A 10025-nucleotide genomic window follows, 5' to 3' on the forward strand; every position below is an offset into this window, starting at 1 on the left:
AGGTGAAATTTAAAAAGAAAATGTTGATTGATTGATTGATTGATTGATTGATTGAAACTTGTATTAGTAGATTGCACAGTACAGTACATATTCTGTACAATTGACCACTAAATGGTAACACCCGAATAAGTTTTTCAACTTGTTTATGTCGGGGTCCACGTTAATCAATTCATGGTACAAATATATACTATCAGCATAATACAGTCATCACACAAGTTAATCATCAGAGTATATACATTGAATTATTTACATTATTTACAATCCGGGGGGTGGCATGCGGAGGGGGTTGGGGCGGGTGGGGGGGTTAAGTTTGGTTGCTTTCAGTACTTCAGTCATCAACAATTATATCATCTGAGAAATGGACATTGTAACAGTGTAGGACTGACTTCGTAGGATATGTACAGCGAGCAGTGAACATAGTGAGCTCAGAAAGCATTAGAACAAGTATATACATTTGATTATTTACATTTGATTATTTAAATTTGATTATTTACAATCCGGGGAGGTGGGATGTGGTGGGGGGAGGCTGTTAGTCTAGGGTTGTAGTTGCCTGGAGGTGTTCTTTTAGTGCGTTTTTTAAGGAGGATAGAGATGCACTTGTGGGTAGTGTTATTAGCTGGGTGAGATCGTGCAGATTACAAAGCTTGCTGTAAGATTTGAAGACAGGCGCATCTCTGCGTTGAATATCTGTGTTCAGATCTCCAGTTATAATTTTCTCCACGTTGTCTACCTCAGCTAAGCACTCCTCGAGAGCACCATAGAAATCACTCTGATTAGGGGGTCTGTATACAGTCCCTATCAGTACCGTCTTAGCGTTTTTGACTCCAATCACAGACCTACTCAGTGGCCTAGTGGTTAGAGTGTCCGCACTGAAATCGGTAGGTCGTGAGTTCAAACCCCGGTCGAGTCATACCAAAGACTATAAAAATGGGAGCCATTACCTCCCTGCTTGGCACTCAGCATCAAGGGTTGGAATTGGGGGTTAAATCACCAAAAATTATTCCCAGGCGCGGCCACCACTGCTGCCCACTGCTCCCCTCACCTCCCAGGGGGTGATCAAGGGGATGGGTCAAATGCAGAGGACACATTTTACCACACCTAGTGTGTGTGTGACTATCATTGGTACTTTAACTTGAACTTAAGAAAGCTGCCATAGAGACTGTTTTTATGAGTTATTGACCCATTGAAGGCTTCAATTACTTCACATTAAATATTCCACTTTGAAATAATGTTTGTGTTTGCCATAAAAATACGAAAGTTTTTAATGACAAAAAGGGCATAGAACATACAACAACAAAAAGAAAAAAATCGGCGGATGGATTTGAAGTTGAAAAAACAAAAAAACTAAAAAATTTATGACGCATTTTGAACATTTTTGTGAGGATTTTAAAGTGATTTTGTTTGAACTACCACTGCTTCAAAAATAATAATGAATCAAAATCAATGTCGTTATAAATTATTGACAAAACTTAGGCTCCAGTTACTTCATGTCAAAAACTCCAGTTCGAAAAATTTTGGGGGGATAATATTAGATATATACGGAGCCCCTAAAGGGACATGGGAATTTTATTTTTTTAGACATGTATCTCGTGGCCACGAGAAAGCATTGGATGCGTGCTGATGGTTTGGTGTGTGTAAAAATGGCAGTTCAGGAGTTAATATGGCTGTATTTCCAATTAGGCCTTTCCCCCATGTGTGTTGTGGCAAAATGTGAATGCTTGATTAGTAGGTGTGAGACAAACACTTTATCTTCCTGGTTATTGTAACGCTACGTGTTTGACATTATTTAAGACTTTATCATGCCCGGGAAAGGACAGTTTTCCTCTTCTGTGGCTGTGGGGGGTGGGCGTGGCTTGCGGACCTGCAGTGAAGCGGAGTGTGTCAGTTAGTCCCATGTTGATGTGATCAAACTTCTTTCTTGCTTGGAAGATACACACACAATTGTAACTGTTATTTCTTCCTGCAAATAATAAATATGTACAACGTGTTTGGATGTATTCATTTATGTAAAATTGTCATTAAATGTAATATTGCCTGACAACAAGTGATACGACGTACGTAATATTTTGATATTTACACATCGCATATTTACACACGCGCATCTGACTAGAATACCCTTATGTGCATTACATATATCAACATCAACTACCTACTGTACTGTTTACTTGTTGAAATACCCTTTTTAGAACAAATATCTGCCCACATAATTTATATGTGTATATATAATATATATATATGTGTATGTATGTATGTGTATATATAATATATATATATGTGTATGTATGTATGTATGTATGTATATATATATATATATATATATATATATATATATATATATATATATATATATATATATGTGTGTGTGTGTATCTATATATATATATATATATATATATATATATATATATATATATATATATATATATATATATATATATATATATATACATACATATTATGTATAAGCATGTATATATATACTCTACCGTTTAAAAGTTTGGGGTCACATTGAAATGTCCTTATTTTTGAAGGAAAAGCACTGTACTTTTCAATGAAGATAACTTTAAACTAGTCTTAACTTTAAAGAAATACACTCTATACATTGCTAATGTGGTAAATGACTATTCTAGCTGCAAATGTCTGGTTTTTGGTGCAATATCTACATAGGTGTATAGAGGCCCATTTCCAGCAACTATCACTCCAGTGTTCTAATGGTACAATGTGTTTGCTCATTGGCTCAGAAGGCTAATTGATGATTAGAAAACCCTTGTGCAATCATGTTCACACATCTGAAAACAGTTTAGCTCGTTACAGAAGCTACAAAACTGACCTTCCTTTGAGCAGATTGAGTTTCTGGAGCATCACATTTGTGGGGTCAATTAAACGCTCAAAATGGCCAGAAAAAGAGAACTTTCATCTGAAACTCGACAGTCTATTCTTGTTCTTAGAAATGAAGGCTATTCTACAAAATTGTTTGGGTGACCCCAAACTTTTGAACGGTAGTGTATATATATATTATATATTACTGTAACTTGTTCTTAAAAATAGTAGTTATTTTGTTTGTCAAATTTAGTGTTTGTGTGTATATATGTATACTGTATATATGTATGTGTGTTTCTTCCTATACAGTATACATGTATATGTGTGTGTGTGCGTGTATATACTGTATATATATATATATATATATATATATATATATATATATATATATATATATATATATATATATATATATATATATATATATATATATATATATATATATATATATATATATATATATATATATATATATACATACACATATATATATATATATTATATACACATACATACATACACATATATATATATTATATATACACATATAAATTATGTGGGTAGATATTTGCTCTAAAAAGGGTATTTCAACAAGTAAACAGTACAGTAGGTAGTTGATGTTGATATATGTAATGCACATAAGGGTATTCTAGTCAGATGCGCGTGTGTAAATATGCGATGTGTAAATATCAAAATATTACGTACGTCGTATCACTTGTTGTCAGGCAATATTACATTTAATGACAATTTTACATAAATGAATACATCCAAACACGTTGTACATATTTATTATTTGCAGGAAGAAATAACAGTTACAATTGTGTGTGTATCTTCCAAGCAAGAAAGAAGTTTGATCACATCAACATGGGACTAACTGACACACTCCGCAAGCCACGCCCACCCCCCACAGCCACAGAAGAGGAAAACTGTCCTTTCCCGGGCATGATAAAGTCTTAAATAATGTCAAACACGTAGCGTTACAATAACCAGGAAGATAAAGTGTTTGTCTCACACCTACTAATCAAGCATTCACATTTTGCCACAACACACATGGGGGAAAGTCCTAATTGTAAATACAGCCATATTAACTCCTAAACTGCCATTTTAACACACACCAAACCATCAGCACGCATCCAATGCTTTCTCGTGGCCACGAGAAACTTTTTATTAAAAAAAAATAAAAAAAAATTAATATATATATATTTTTTTTAAATAAAAAGTTTCTCGTGGCCACGAGATACATGTCTAAAAAAAAAAAAAATCCCATGTCCCTTTAGGGGCTCCATAGATATACATTTTTTTTTAATATATATTTTTTAATGACAAAAAGGGCATTAAACAAACAAAAAACATGAACAAATAAATAAAATAAAAATAATTGACGGAGAGATCTAAAGTTGATCTAAAGATTTAAGTGTTGGAATTAAAACAAAATTAAAAAACAATGTATGACTTTTTTTACAGTTTTATGAGTGGGACCCTTTTGGGCTCGTGAACGCCAGGTTGCTGGTGGGGCGGGCGCGGTCTTACCGTCCGGTTGCGGGGAGTCTCTGGTCCCCTCGGGGCGGGGCATCCCGCCTTTCTTCCCGCGTGGGGTGTGGTCTCTCGCTGGCTCGGGGGCTGGCTGTCCCCTGCTTCTCCCATGCCTTGTCCTCTGCCGGGCGCGTCTGTCTACGGCCTGCTGATGGCTCTTCCGGGCGGCACGGTGGGCCCGGTTCTGGGGTTCCTGTCACTGGCCGGCCTGGCTGCGTGGGGCCGGCGGTCCCTGGTTCCCTGGGCGCCACACCTGCTGTTTTGGGTTGGGCTGTCTGGGTGGCTGGGGCCGTACTCTGGCTCCCACACATACTGGGAGTCAAATATATTGTACATACAAATACACATGCAGTATATACTCACATACACACAATTATTCATACATAAATACATACATACAGGCACACATAGGTACCTACGTTTATATTAATTCGCTGCCATGTTTTATAGTGCCCCTCTGGTTCAACACTGGTCCCTCCTTGGACAACAAATTAGGGACGCATCATTTTGGACAAAAGTAAAGTCACTTTTTGTCTCTGAAAACTAGATTTTTGTGTATGTATGTACAAAACCCAAAAGCAGTGAAGTTGTCACGTTGTGTAAACGGTCAATAAAAAGAATACAATGATTTGCTAATCCTTTTCAACCTATATTCAATTGAATAGACTGCAAAGACAACATATTTAATGTTCACACTGAGAAACGTTGTTATTTTTTGCAAATATTAGCTCAATTGGAATTTGATGCCTGCAACATGTTTCAAAAAAGCTGGCACAAGTGGCAAAAAAGACTGAGAAAGTTGAGGAATGCTCATCCCACAGGTGAACAGGCTAATTGGGAACAGGTGTGTGCCATGATTTGGTATAAAAGCAGCTTCCATGAAATGCTCAGTCATTCACAATTCAAGGATGGGGCGAGGGTCACCACTTTGTCAAAAAATGCGTGAGCAAATCGTTTAAGAACAACATTTCTCAACCAGCTATTGCAAGGAATTTAGGGATTTCACCATGTACGGTCCGTAATATTATCAAAAGGTTCAGAGAATCTGGAGAAATCACTGCACGCAAGCAGCATGCCCGTGACCTTCGATCCCTCAGGCGGTACTGCATCAAAAAGCCACATCAGTGTGTAAAAGATATCACCACATGGGCTCAGGAACACTTCAGAAAACCACTGTCAGTAACTACAGTTGGTCGCTACATCTGTAAGTGCAAGTTAAACCTCTACTATGCAAAGCCAAAGCCATTTATCAACAACACCCAGAAACGCTTCGCTGGGCCCGAGCTCATCTAAGATGGACTCATGCAAAGTGGAAAAGTGTTCTGTGGTCTGACGAGTCCACATTTCAAATTGTTTTTGGAAACTGTAGACGTTGTGTCCTCCGGACCAAAGAGGAAAAGAACCATCCGGATTGTTATAGGCGCAAAGTTGAAAAGCCAGCATTTGTGATGGTATGGGGGTGTATTAGTGCCCAAGGCATGGGTAACTTACACATCTGTGAAGGCACCATTAATGCTGGAAGGTACATACAGCTTTTGGAGCAACATATGTTGCCATCCAAGGAAGGTCTTTTTCATGGACGCCCCTGCTTATTTCATCAAGACAATGCCAAGCCACGTGTTACAACAGCGTGGCTTCGTAGTAAAAGAGTGTGAGTTCTAGACTGGCCTGCCTGTAGTCCAGACCTGTCTCCCATTGAAAATGTGTGGTGCAATATGAAGCCTAAAATAGCAGAAGGGAGACTGTTGAACAACTTAAGCTGTACATCAAGCAAGAATGGGAGAGAATTCCACTTCAAAAATGTGTCTCCTCAGTTCCCAAACGTTTACTGATTGTTGTTAAAAGGAAAGGCCATGTAACACAGTGGTAAAAATTCCCCCGTGACAACTTTTTTGCAATTTGTTGCTGCCATTAAATTCTAAATTCATGATTATTTGCCAAAAAAAATTAAGTTTACCAGTGTGAACATTAAATATCTTGTCTTTGCAGTCTATTCAATTTAATATAAGTTGAAAAGGATTTGCAAATCATAGTATTCTCTTTTTATTTACCATTTACACAACGTGACAACTTCACTGGTTTGCGGCAAAGATGGTTTTGCTGTCCTTCTGCTCGCCTGAAACCAATAACCATCCTTATCTGCAAGCAGACTCCCTCTGCAAATGGCCGTGCTGTAAACAGTCTAGTGAGACCAGTGCAGTGCAACATGCCCAATCCTGCCCTTTCAAGAACACCTGGAAGTTGAACTCCCTTCCGTGACCGCCGAGCGGAGCGACCTCCAGACCTACAGAGCGAGACGTAACACACACTCATGGACTGCCACACGCAGATATACACACTTATATGACACAACGCTCCTCACTCAGTCAGATGGAGCTTGACAGGTGCAGCAAAGAAAAATGGGCATACATGTTTGATCATTACTGTTTAATTATGTTGTTGTTTTTTAAATTGTCTTGTCCAGCTACTCAGGCAAATTATATTGTTGATGTCTGCTGTACAGTATTACTTTACAAAAGAGAAGTGTAGGATACTTACCTTGTTGCCTTATTTGTATTTGACTTTATTAAATGTATTTATATTATCATTTGGCGCAGGAGGGGATAGAAAGAGGGAAAAAAAGAAAACAGAGGGGGAAATTGCGGGGACAAGAGGGGGATAAGACAGAGAAACAACAACAATAACAATGACAACAACAAACACAGCAATAACAACAACAGAACAGCTTAAGTGAATAGGATATGTACAAAAATGAAAGGAAAAGTGAAAGAAAAGAAGCAGTTAGTGAAGTAAATATTAATAACAATGAACATTATTACACTACAAATGGATCAATACAAATACCAATAGAAATAGCACTATTGATAATGAATAATAACAATAATTACCTCTATTATCAACAATACAATTGTTTCAAGTGCAACAGTACATATACTGTATACATACATATACACATACTGTACATATACATTCACTGTACAAACATACATATACACATACTGTACATATACAAGTACATATGCACACATACACTCATGCACATAATTACGTTTCATCAAACATATATTAACGTTGTTGCCCTAGGGTAAACTGGATAACACATGGCACACTGGCAAAGTTTAACCTATTGTTACTATAACAATCTACAAGGTTAATATAGGTTGCTTCTCTTACTTCCCCTCCATTTTTCTGCATTCTTTTGTATCTGTAGTTATTGTTACGTATATGTATTGTTGCATTTAAACAACTGTATTGTTCATAATAGAGGTCAATTATTGCTATTGTTCATTATCAATAGCGCTATTTCTATTGGTATTTGTATTTCTGTAGTGTAATAATGCTCATTGTTATTTCTGTATTATTATTTATCTCGCTAACTGCTTCTTTGCTATCACTTTTACCATCATATTTGTACTTATCATATTTGCTGATGTTGCTCTATTGTTGTTGTTGTTGTTGTTGTTGTGTTTGCTGTTGTAGTTTTTGTCTCTCTGTCTAATCCCCCTCTTGTCCCCACAATTTCCCCTTCTGTCTTCCTTTTTTTTCTCTTTCTATCCCCTCCTGCTCCGGCCCGGCTGCACCAAATGATAATATAAATGCATTTAATGAAGTCAAATTCAAATAAGGCAAGAAGAGAAGTATCCTACACTTCTCTTTTGTAAAGTAAATCTGAACAGCCGATATGGGCATCTACATCAACTATACGATTTGCCTGAGAAGCTGGACAGGATAAAAAAAAAAAAAAATAAAAAAAAAAATCATGTTTCATCAAACACATATTAATGTTGTTGCCCTAAGGCAGGGGTCGTCAACCCGCGGCTCCGGAGCCGCATGCGGCTCTTTGATCAGGCTGATGCGGCTCAGCTGCATACTTGCCGACACCCCCGATTTTTACGGATTTCAGTGCCTCTCCCGGAAATCTCCCGGGGCAAACATTCTCCGATTTTCACCCGGACGACAATATTGAGGGTGTGCCGTGATGGCACTGCCTTTAACGTCCCCTACAACATGTCGTCGCGTCCGCTTTTACACCATGCTATCTGCGTGCCGGCCCGGTCACATGTAGTATGCGGCCTCTGCTTACACACGTAAGTGACTGCAAGGCATACTTGGTCAACAGCCATACAGGTTACACTGAGGGTTGTGATATAAACAACTTTAACACTCTTACTAATATGCGCCACACTGTGAACCCACACCAAACAAGAATGACAAACACATTTCGGGAGAACATCCGCACTGTGACACAACATAAACACAACAGAACAAATACCCAGAATCCCATGCATCCCTAACTCTTCCGGGCTACATTATACACCCATTAATTACCCATGCCTTGTGTCACGGTCCGGGCGCATTCATCTGTGCGCTGCGCTGCGTGCGCCACTCTTGCTGCAGCAGGCGGCTGCAATCAATCAGCAGTCTGCACACCTGAAGCTGATGAGATGCCGCGCTTCTTAAGCCAGTGCAAACCTGCGTTCCGGGCCAGAACGTAGCTACCTGTTCCCGTACAGTAAGCCGACATCTCCAGCTCTATGCTTACTCTCTCTCTCTCTCTCTCTATCTGTGTTTTCTCCTCCTCCATGTTCATTTGTCTCGTGTTCCTGTGTCGTTCCAGCAGCATTCCTCCGTTTCCTGACAACGAGCTGTGTGTCTCGTCTCCCCGTATTCCCTCTGGTTCCCTGGCTGCTCTTTTGGATCTCGACCTCCCGCCTGGACACGGACTTTGACGCCTCGTTCCTGCCCCTGACCTCCTGCCTGTCCCTGGATTTCAGAGCTTGCCTTGCCCTCTTGGACTTCCGCACCTCGCTCAACTCTACTGGTAACACGACTCAGTTAATCGCTACACATATTCACACCATACACATATTCGGATTAAGTTTCACACTTCATAAAATTGTTATTAATAAATACAGCAATGCATCTGTGCCGTCTCCTTCTTCCCCGCTGTACCATAACACCTTGGGAACTAATACACCCCCATACCATCACAGATGCTGGCTTTTGAACTTTGCGTCTAGAACAGTCCAGATGGTTCTTTTCCTCTTTGGTCCGGAGGACACCCCGTCTACAGTTTCCAAAAAGAATTTGAAATGTGGACTCGTCAGACCACAGAACACTTTTCCACTTTGCATCAGTCCATCTTATAAGAGCTCGGGCCCAGCGAAGCGTTTCTGGGTGTTGTTGATAAATGGCTTTGGCTTTGCATAGTAGAGTTTTAACTTGCACTTACAGATGTAGCGACCAACTGCAGTTACTGACAGTGGTTTTCGGAAGTGTTCCTGAGCCCATGTGGTGATATCCTTTACACACTGATGTCACTTTTTGATGCAGTACCGAGTCATCAGGAGACACATCATTAATTTGACCAGTTACACTGTTAAAATTGGAATACTCCACTCTGTTCCATCTCCTCCCATCTTTTTAATCATCCTCCATACCTCCCCAACAGGCGTTCTTCTTCCCGTTTGCTCAAAAAGATGTCTCCAACTTGCCCGTTTAGTTTGATGCACTGTTCTTCTTACCGGTGTTTTTTAAAGTGAATAAAACAAGGTAAGCAAAATAAAGTGAAACTTCAGTTTACACCTTTTCAGAGACAAATGTTTATCAATATAATGCACATACTTGACTGAAACAAAACCACTAATCCAAAATAAATCTCATCTGTAAAT

Source organism: Entelurus aequoreus, linkage group LG17 (assembly GCF_033978785.1).
Source record: "Entelurus aequoreus isolate RoL-2023_Sb linkage group LG17, RoL_Eaeq_v1.1, whole genome shotgun sequence".
NCBI classification, from domain to species: Eukaryota; Metazoa; Chordata; class Actinopteri; order Syngnathiformes; family Syngnathidae; genus Entelurus; species Entelurus aequoreus.